A 10,684-nucleotide genomic window follows, 5' to 3' on the forward strand; every position below is an offset into this window, starting at 1 on the left:
GCGGGGAGAAGGCCCCTTACTGCCGGATTCTAGCCCCCGGGAGCCCCTGAGCCTACAGCACAGCGTCTTGGGGCCTGCGGATAGACTGCTGCTTGACAGGCCCTAGGCAGCCGTCTGTTCCAGTGGTTCACGTCTTCTTCCAAGACCTTTATTGGGTTTTGCCCACCTTTCTGCCTTTTGCTGCTCATCACCTTAGTGGAGGATGAATAAACAGCATCCAGACTGGCTCCAGCCATTTCGTGGTTAGAAAGGAGCTCGCAGTGGTTTGAAAATGAGATCGCCAGAGACGCGTGTGGTGGTCACATGTGGCTCCCTCCCAGCCCGGGCTGTTTCATCGCGGGTTGACCCCCAGATGCGTAGACGTCAAGGGGCTGAATAGCACAGGGGAATCCCCGGCCTTCTAACCCAAGGTTGTGTCCTGGCCTTTCTCCCTCCATGGTCCGTTTTTCCCTCGTGCCATCAGCAGGAGATGGAGAGGTCTCTAACTCCACTGGGTGTGCTGGGTGCGGGGTCCTTAGGACAACAGGTCCAGCTCTGGGACGTGCGTGGAAAATGTGACGCCTCGTGCTGAGAACGAGAGGCTTGTCTTGGACCAGGGGGAGAGGTTTTTCTTGGATATGGATCAGTCTGCGGGGACAAATCCCCGGTCACACAGAGTGGGCTGGTTTCAAGGGCGCCGCCGCCGCCCGGCTTCTGGTTCTGTGCAGCTGCCAGCGGGTTCACGTGGCTGGGCCATCCGCAGAGAAGGGACTCTTCTGTCTGCTGAGCAAGTACAAACTAAGCCCTTTCCAGACACAGAGAGCCGCTCTCTTCAGAGAATTAAACCATGACTCTTCCTCTTTCTCATCTCATTATTTTATTTACTTTGAACAATATACACGATGTCTTTCTTAAATGAGATGAAGCCCAGAATCCAGGGATCTGTTGCAAGCGCGGTGGATTTCACCCCACCACTCTCAGGAACTGGGCCGCGTCTTGACCGTCTTGACCGTGTCCCCGGCTCTTGGCTCTCATCAGTTGGAGCTCGGGCCCTGCCTATGGTGGGGGTGGCTGTTCAGAGATGCCTCGGCATCTCTGGGGCAGCTGGGCTGGGGCAGGAAGTGGCAGACAGGATGCTTCCCTGATGCTGGGTAGCTGCCTGCAAACCACCTCCCCATGCAGGCGACTTCTGCAGCTGGACCGTGTTGCACGCTTTACGGAGCATGGTTCTGCGCTGCAGAGCGATGCCAGGGCCGGTGTAAACGCCACGCTGCAAACACTGAAACGAACAGGAGAAAGCGTGTTTTGCAACCAGGTCCTGGTTTCACGGTCATATTTGCTGACCCAGCACATCACGTTAGCTGACTCTGAATGAAAACAGTTTTGGACAGGAGCGAGTGCCATAGGTGCTTTCGTTGGAGTGATTTCGGAGCACCGTTGACCTAGGTTCTCAGTGGGACATGGTATTTCCTCCCGTGGCCGTGGAGTGGCCAGTGTCAAAGAAATGCCGCATTTCACTTTTTCTGCTCCATCTGCTTGCTCTGCTGGCTGCATTTTTATTTTATAAGACAACACGATGTTTTGGTGGAGGGTGAGTACCCAGGGGAGTCATTTTCAGGGGGAGGATATGAGGACATTGGCACAAGAAAAACCTTATGTTCTAACTGCATTTATTTTTCTGGGATTTTTTTTCTATTATGGCTTTAAAAGTTTGGAAATTCAGAAACCCTTAGAAAGACAGGCAGTTTGATTTAATGGTACACAAATGGATCTTAAAACCATCCGTCCCCTAGCTTGTCTATGTTGGAGAACTGTCAGGCCAAACAGAGCTATAAAAACTGCTCTGTGCAGTCCAGCAGCTCTGCCTCAGGCCGCAGCCGCCAGCAGCCCCCCTTTGGAAGGGCGTTTGTTGAATCCTGGGGCTGGCAGAGGTTACTGCAAGTCATTACCGCTCACTTTTGCAGCATCTCCCGAAAAGAAAACACACTCAGATGCTGGGTCTGGCCTTTCTCTCTTGTGGTTTCCAGGCCTCTACTTTGCTGTCATGTCCATTGGCCCCTAGAGTGTGGGGAGGCAGCAGGAAGTGGGGTACCCAGAGGGCTAATCACCAGTGGGCGTCTGAGGGAGGAGGCCAGTGTGGGAAGATGGCTTAGTCACCCCCCAGGTCTCTCTTCTTGGTACTCATCTTATTTCTGAACAGACTTCTAAACATGGGGCTACATTCAGATCATCCAAGAGCATTGCTTTGGGAAGGCCTATGCTAAGGAGGTTGGGCCGAGGATCTGGAGCCTCATCCTGCTGATCTCCTAGGGTGACGCCCTTCCCTGCTCCAGCCAGGGCCTGAGATGCACCAGAGAGTGCCTCTCCTTCTCGCCTCTCCCCTCCCCATTACTTCCCCATCTCCAGAAGAGGGGAAAGCAAGCCTTCGCCTTTCTCTTTCCCAGTGCCACTGGTCAGAAATCCAGAAGAGTTCAATCTGCTTAGGACACTGTGGAGAATGGACAAATTAGAACGTCCATGCCCCCAAAGGGTGGTACAGATTGAAATCATAATTAAGTGCAGAAAAAAGGTTTAGATTGACTCATAAGTGACCAATTTCTAGAATTTTCAAACGGAACTAACGATCACCTCTGCTTTTACAAAAGGATGAAGCAAATGTCCTTGCGTTTAAAATGTTCGCAGTCTAGAAAGGAGATGAGACACCTGCCCACATAGCCAGTAGGTGAGAGATCCCCACCCACACACACAATGAGAAGAGCCTTCCTGCTATCTTCCCCTTCTAGACCTTTCTCAGCAGGGGATAAACACAAAGGAACACAGATCGGGCTCTATTGCTGTTGAAGAGTAATAAATACATTTACTAAAAAATTCTTGAGGTGGTTCTGAAGCAGTGAAGGATTGGGTATTACATAGAACATCACAGTGAAGACTTATGGGGAAAAAAATCCCCTTGCCCTCCCAGGTTCCACATCTCATGATGATGACTGAAAATCTTCTCTCTTAGAGTCAGCCCTCCCGCTGCTCTGCTCCTGGCTGTCTCATTTCCCGCCTTTGTCAACCTTGTATCACATTGTCCCCCACTGCCAGCCCCACTGATGCAGTTTCCCTTCTCTGAATTCTGTTGGCTGCCTCTCTCCATTTCTACACCCACTTCCTCTGCCAGCCCGTGGATGCTTTAGGGGGGCAGAGCAAAGGAAGGGGCTCCTTCCTGATAGAGTTGAATGTCACCTGAGTCTTGCACTCCTTGAAGAACAGAGAAGCTTAACCTCCCCAAACTTTGTGACTGACATCTCCCACCCTTCTGTGTTCTGGGAAACGATCTACTACAGAGAACCATTCTCCCCCACATGGCTTAGTTAAGATCCACTGTTGTGAATTGAATGTATCCCCTTGAAATTCTTGTTGAAGTCTTGAGTTCCTAATCTTCAGTCCCTTAGAGAGTGACTGCATTTGGAGATAGGGTTTTAAAAAGGTGAGTAATTTTTTTTAAAGATTTTATTTATTTATCCATGAGAGACACACAGAGAGAGGCAGAGACACAGGCAGAGGGAAGAGAAGCAGGTTCCCTGTAAGAAGACTGATGTGGGACTTGATCCCGGGACCCTGAGATCACACCTTGAACTGAAGGCAGATGCTCAATCACTGAGCCACCCAGGCATCCCAAAGAGGTGATTAATTTAAAATGAGGTCATATGAATGGGGGCCTAATCTACTACGACTGGTGTCCTTATAAGAACAGGCCAGGACACAGACATAAACAGAGTGGCAATCAGGAGAGGAATGGGAGAAGGTAGTCATCTACATGCCAAGGAGAGAGGCCTCAGAAGGAACTAACTCTGGCAACACCTTGATCTCAGACTTTCAGCCTCCAGAACTGTGAGATCATTAATTTCTGTCATTTGAGACCCCTAGCCTGCGATATCTGTCATGGCAGCCCTAGCAGACTAAGACACCCACTGTCCAATCTTTCCTGTGACCCCACAAGACTCATGGATGACTCCCTTGTTTGCCTGTGACAAAGCCAGACTCAGACCCTCCAAATTCCTGTCTTCATTTCATAACTGATTAGCTGACTTGTTTGTCCCCCACAACCTGCTAGACACAGAGGTAGACATATCGTTCAGCTGACAGACTCTGATTACAAAATCACCCCACTGTAAAATGACCCACCTGTGGCTTATCTACTCCTCCCTAGAATGTCTAGACAAAACCACTGGTGAGACACTCTGGTCTTTGGATCTGGGGTGATTTCCCTACTGAAACAGCCTGAATAAAATCAGTGCCCTCACCTGCTTGTGTTTTGTCTTTGACAATCTGGTACTGTGACTGGATGGGGCTGGAAGCCCATCTGGACCTGAGCTTCTCCACCCAGTTGCTGAAGTCCCTCCAGCCTGTCATGTTCCTCTCTCACCTAGCCTTCCAGGGATCCCACACGATCCCAGCTTCTGGTCCTCTGCTCCAGGCATTCATCTGTGGTAGCATGGTAAAGACTTAAGTTTGATTCTCAGTTGGAGTACTCTTTTGGTTTTGTCCATTTGCTGGCTTCTGTTCAACAGAAGTAGTATGGAAACTCTGAATCTACTTCTCAGCCCTTTCTGAAAATCCCCTCTGATTATATGCCTTACCACTATGGCAACAATCCCGTTCCTATCTCAAAAAGTGGCAGGGTTTTACTGAGAACAACTTAGAACTGCAATGGTCCCTTTGGGGCCCCTACACTCTCCCCAAAACTTGTCCGTCTAAGAGGCATCCTCAAACCTCAGGCTTCATGTTCTCTCCTCCACCATGGTCAGCTCATTTTGCTTTACAAAGAGGCTGACAAATGAGACAATGTCTCCAGTCTATCTCATACTGTTCTTAAGAATGTCTCTCTCAATGTCTATCTCATGAGCAGCTCTCTGCTCCTCCTTTTTCCTCATAAAACCTCACAACGCTTTCCTCACCCAGCACCCTCCACATGCCCCACTCTTGTGCCTCCCTGCACCCACTATTGCCCTTTAGTCTGCAGATTTCCTTTTCCTCCTTTGGCCTATAGTCTCCCCATCATCCCTCCTTGCCCCACTAGTCTTCCCTTCTTCCCAACTCCCCATCATAACTTGTACAACAGCTTCCTACCTGTGATGGAAAGCTCGAGACTGAATAAGGACTTACTCAGATTTATATGTTACTGGTAAAGAATTTCTAGACAACAAGAGTAGGGAAGAGTTTACAATCAATTCAGACTGGTCCCCAGCAGATATTCACGTGTGATTCCTGATTTATAACAACTTGTGCAGCTGCTGGTGGTCCTAAAGATGCCATTATATGATTTGTAAAAGCCAAATAGTCTTCATGAGGACTTTCAGAAAGATTCAGAACACCCTCCAGGTTTATAGGCCAAACCCACTGGGGAGGAACTCTAGAATCCACTCCGACTGTCTTTTCTCAAAGTCTGCCAAAGATCCAAGACTGCAGAAGACAAAGAGATGAACCCACCTCTACAGACATAGATTTGAAAATGCTGGGAAGAACTACTTCATTCTTGCTCTTGACAACTAACCACTCTTTGTTACTAATTTTGTAAATGGCTTACGTCCAGAAATTAGAGATAGTATCCAAAAGCGCACTGTAAATAAACAAAATACTCCTCTCTCTGAAAATGTACACTCACACAACACCATGGAAAGACCATTGCGGAGAAGGTCAAATTGACACAGTGCAAACCGAAGCCCTTACAACTTAATTAGGAGAAGCAAGTCAGGGCAGTCTGCTTCCTCCAAAACTCCCCATAGATATTTGTAGATAACGCCAATAAGAAGGATATTGGACTGGGGATTGCCTGGCTTTAAAATGTAAAAGGGAACAAGAATCCAAATTCCATCTCCCTGAAGACTTTCTCTGAGGGACCGTCCCCTTGTGGCTACACTAACATGCAAAGGGAGACAGTCATTCCTATGAATGGGCACCCCACCCCCCTTCCTAGGGGTCCAAGTACAACACATCCTACCATTAACACCTCTTATTTCCCACCACCCTCCCTTTACAAAAGCCATACTGTCGAGGGACTCGATTAAGTGTCCACATGATTTCCTTTCTCTGAACCTCTTCCTGTCTCACTGGGATCCCTCGCTACCCAGCACAGCTTTCTGCTTAGCTTCACTACTCAGTAAACCTTCTTTAAAGGTTTCCAACTGGAGTATCAATATTCGGGGCTCCTGAGACAACCTCACTGTTGAGGTCCCCAGCTCCCTGCTCACACCTTTTCCTTTTCATGACTCATTGACCATCAGATTTTTCTTTCTTCTGTCAAAATCCTGAACCCTATTTAAACCCTCAGGTACCAACTCAGGTACTTGACTTTCTTTGGGCTGCTCACTCCACTGACATAGACCAAATCTTGGAAGTTTCTCCGAGTAGAAAAGAACTTTCTGTACCACTCTCAGCATAATACCCTCTACCATAATACTTTCCAAAACAAGAATCCTTTAAGGTCTCCAGCCTATAATTCCAGACTTCCTTAACAAGGGAGTCATAGTTCCTACATCCAGTTCCTGTAATACCTCCATCTTCCCTTCAAAGAAGCCAAATGGGATACCATCTAGTCCAAGGCTTGAGGCCAATCAGCAAAATAATCACTCAGATTTCTTTTTGTTCTGAAAGAGCTCAGCCATTCTAGCCTCTCTCCACCCAACACCACTTGCTTCATAGTTATCAGCTTATGTTCTGCTTTTTCGGGTATATTTTTCAACCCTGACACATAATATCTTTTGACTTCATACAGAAAAGTCAACAATACACATGGTCCATCCTGTCTTAGGAGTTACTGAGGTCCCTACTTACTCAGCTAAGGCCCTAAATACAGACCTGAGATATTTAACCCTCCCGTGCAGTTCTTTCCTTATCCAGTATGTAGATGACATTTTTTTTCTGCTCACCAGATTTTAACAACTCACTTATCACCACCCATTATTTATTCCAAGCTTTTGCCAAAAAGGCTGCAAGCTCTCTGAAAACAGAATGCAATAATGCAGTCCTCAAGTGCATTATTTTAGGGCATACTACTTTCAGTTTCCTCCTCCCTGAGACCAAAAGGTGACTCCAAGGGTTTCCAGAATTAGTTGACTGTTGCAGAAACTGGACCCCTAATTTTTCCACTATAGTCTTTCCCTTATGTTCCATGGCTAAGGAGACCATTCCCAAAGCCTTTAGTTACTTTCCTTCCATAACTGCATTTCAAAGCTTCACATCCGGGGGTCCCTGGGTGGCGCAGTGGTTTGGCGCCTGCCTTTGGCCTAGGGCGCGATCCTGGAGACCCGGGATCGAATCCCACATCGGGCTCCTGGTGCATGGAGCCTGCTTCTCCCTCTGCCTGTGTCTCTGCCTCTCTCTCTCTCTGTGTGACTATCATAAATAAATAAAAATTAAAAAAACAAAAACAAAAAACAAAGCTTCACATCCTCTCTGTCTTCTCCTTCCACTTTTGGATTCCCTGTTTTGGACTCATTGTCTTTTTCTCCTTCTATAAACAAAAAAGAAGAACATGCTTTGGGATCTTCACCCTATATGCTTATAGCCAATGTGCTTTTGGAACATGCTTTGGGATCCTCACCCTATATGCTTATAGCCAATGTGCTTTTGGTGCATAATGCCATGATTGCATTATGTTATGGAAATAAAGTGGGTCACCTACCAAAACTGGGACCCAAATCACTGGCCTATTGGAAGCTTTACCCAAGAACTAAATATTCTCAAAATTGAAGTTCACAATAGTAGCCACATCCTCAAAATGAAAGGAAACTCCTTGTGTAACAAATTTATTATAACAACTGCTTCCCAAGAAAAACTTCCTTGATTACCTGCATACTTCCCATTGGTCAAACCTTCTTTAGAATTGGAAACTCTACTTAAGGAGCTTAGGGCGCATTGACTGCTAATACCTCAGTCTGATAAAACAAATTGGGAACATGTTGGATATTTGATCTACTCAGATGAGCTTTGGAGATGCCCAGGTGGTCTCTTGGTCTCATCTCTATCCCTTACCTGAACTTTAGTCCACAACCTCCATAACATTGCACATCATGGCAAAGGTAATCTTAAAGGCCTCCTCCATATTGGTGAGGTAGCTTCTGTAGCCTTCATATTGAGCAGGTAATGTCAAATTGCCCCATGGGTTAGAAACACAATCCTGGTGAAAATGTAAATGTAGGACAGGGATAAGAGCCAGTTTCCTATGTTCCTGTCTTCATCGACAAATGAGTTGTATCCAATTCCCAAAGTTTTGTGAGTATGAATGTGCTGTAACCTTAGCCTTATGTTTTTAAGATAATTAGAAGTGAGATTTTCTTTTTTTTTTTTTTGTATTTTTCTTTTCAAAAGGCTACTGCTACCATTATAGCTTCTACTACAAATAATTTTTGTCACTTGGGGGATGCCTTTGGTCCTCTCCAGTGATAGAGGAACTCATTTCATTGCTGAGGTTATGTGGAACATTCAATGAGTATTTCCTTTCTCCAAAAATTGCACTGTCATTATCATCTTCAATCCTCTGGAGAGTAGAATAGGTTGATGGTGCTCTAAAACTTGAATTTGTGAAGCTCACTGAGGAAGTTATCCTTCCCTTTGGGCCAAAGTCTTGTCTTTAGCCCTGATGATTCTTTCCTCTTCCCCCTCCAGTTAACATTAATTATCTCCTTCTGAAATAATTATCAGCCCAATGAAGATCCTGTCCTCCTCCTGGACCTTAGAAGATACTAATCTGATAAAACCCGATGTCTTTAAATACTGCCAAGGTCTTATTAAATACTCTCATACTTATTACCAACAGGCTACATATGCTTTTCCCCCAGAAGTTCCATGGCAACTTTTACCCAATCTTCAGATATGAGACCTAGTTTTCTAGAAAAATACCACTGAACACCAATCTTGGACCAGGAGGGATGGACCTTACACAGCTCTCGGAATCACCATATTGCTGCAAAACTACATGGAGTACAACCCTGGGTTTATATTTCACAATTAAAACATTTATAAGCCTTACTCTGAATGGACATCCCTTCTAGTGGGAGACCTTAAACCAGGGTTCCACCAAAGTCCCCAGAAGCCGATGACACCACACAGGAGACTGCTTTCACAAGACTCTCAGAACAGGTAAATGGCATCTCAAGTGTTGGTCATGCATCCTGCCCAGAGTTGCACAGGTTGTTTTATTGTGTTTGCAGATATTGCAATTTTTTTTTTTTACAAATTGAAGGTCAGTGGCAACCTTTCATCAATCAAGCCTATTGGTGCCATTTCCCCAACACATTTGCTTACTTTGTATCTCTGTGTCACATTTGGTCATTCTCACAATAGCTCAAACTTTTTCATTATTATTATATTTGTTATGGTGATCTGTGGCCAGTGATTATGACTCTTTAAAAGCTGAGTTGATGGTTAACATTTTTTAGCAATAAAGTATTTTTAAAATTAAGATATGACTTTTTTAGACATAATGCTATTGCATACTTAAAAGACTACAGTATAGTGTAAACATAACCTTTAGATGCGCTGGAGAAGAAAATTTCACTTGACTCTCTCTATTGCAATATTCACTTTATTGAGATACTTGCTTTATTTCAGCTGCCTGGCAAACGCACAATGTCTCGGAGATATGTCTGGAAATGCTACTCTGCAGCCATTGACTTAACAAATGATTCGATCCGTATATCATGATCCAGCAGCCCTGAGAACAGCTCTGCCTCCAGCTGAATTTGTGCACAGTGGCCAAATCTGAGCTGACAACTTTACATGTGGTGATCAAATCTGGACTAACAGTGGTGCAGATCTGGACATCTTCATTGCCTCATTTCCAAACATATTTGTTCCAGCACAATCTCATGATTGTGTTGAAGAAGAGGAGACACTGGCAATGTTGAACTTTACCTGAGCCCTGAGGGTGATTCCAGAAAACAGTGGAGGCTAATCCCCCAAACTTTTGTTCTCCAAAATCTCCTACCCTTTTGTGTTCTGGGAAACAGCTTATTGCAAAGAACAGCCCTCCCCCATGACTTAGACAAGACCAGCTGCTCACTTGTTCTTGTGAAACCCCCCCCCCCACCCAAGAATCATGAATGACCTCTTAGTTTACCTGTGACAAGTCCAGACACAGGCCCTCCGAATTACATTTTGTTTTATAAATGATTACTGAACTCTTTCTCCTCCAAAATTAGGTAGATGCAGAGATAGATATTTCTTGTTCAGCTGATGACAGACTCCTCCTGATTACAAAACCATTCTCAGTATGAAATGACCCACCTGTGGCTTGTCTGTTCTTCCCTGTACACGTGGAGACAAAACCACTGCTGAGAAACTCTGGTCTGTGGATCTGGGGTGCTCTCCCTACTGCAATGAGAAATTAACGTTTATGGAGCACTCAGTATGGGTCAGGCATGGTTCTGAGGACTATACATAGTACCTCATTTAATCCTCACAACAATTCTATAAGGCAGGAGTTCTGTTTTCCCCCACTTTTCAGAGGAGGAAAGCAAAGTCAAATAACTTGCCTTGTGTCCCATGAAAGAAAACGACATATTTGAGATTCAATTGCAGTATTCTTTCTTTACAGTCTGAGCTATGGCTCAAATTTTATACATTAAATATTTATATACTTGTTTTGCCATACTAGTAATAGAAATCTAAAGTGCTCTGCAAAGCTGAGAATTAAGAGATGGAGGAAGACTTATAAGAA

The 10,684-nt window shown here is 45.3% G+C and overlaps 1 long non-coding RNA gene across 1 annotated transcript; it reads left to right on the forward strand.

Moving 5' to 3' along the window:
• Nucleotides 1-1,185: 1,185 nt before the first annotated feature.
• LOC129508040 (uncharacterized) lies at nt 1,186-9,961 on the forward strand. The gene is made up of 3 exons (XR_008664122.1): nt 1,186-1,570; nt 8,783-9,105; nt 9,577-9,961. It is a non-coding gene; the product is annotated as an uncharacterized LOC129508040 (long non-coding RNA).
• Nucleotides 9,962-10,684: the final 723 nt, after the last annotated feature.

Source organism: Nyctereutes procyonoides, unplaced genomic scaffold (genome assembly GCF_905146905.1).
Source record: "Nyctereutes procyonoides isolate TBG_1078 unplaced genomic scaffold, NYPRO_anot_genome, whole genome shotgun sequence".
In the NCBI taxonomy this organism is placed as follows: Eukaryota; Metazoa; Chordata; class Mammalia; order Carnivora; family Canidae; genus Nyctereutes; species Nyctereutes procyonoides.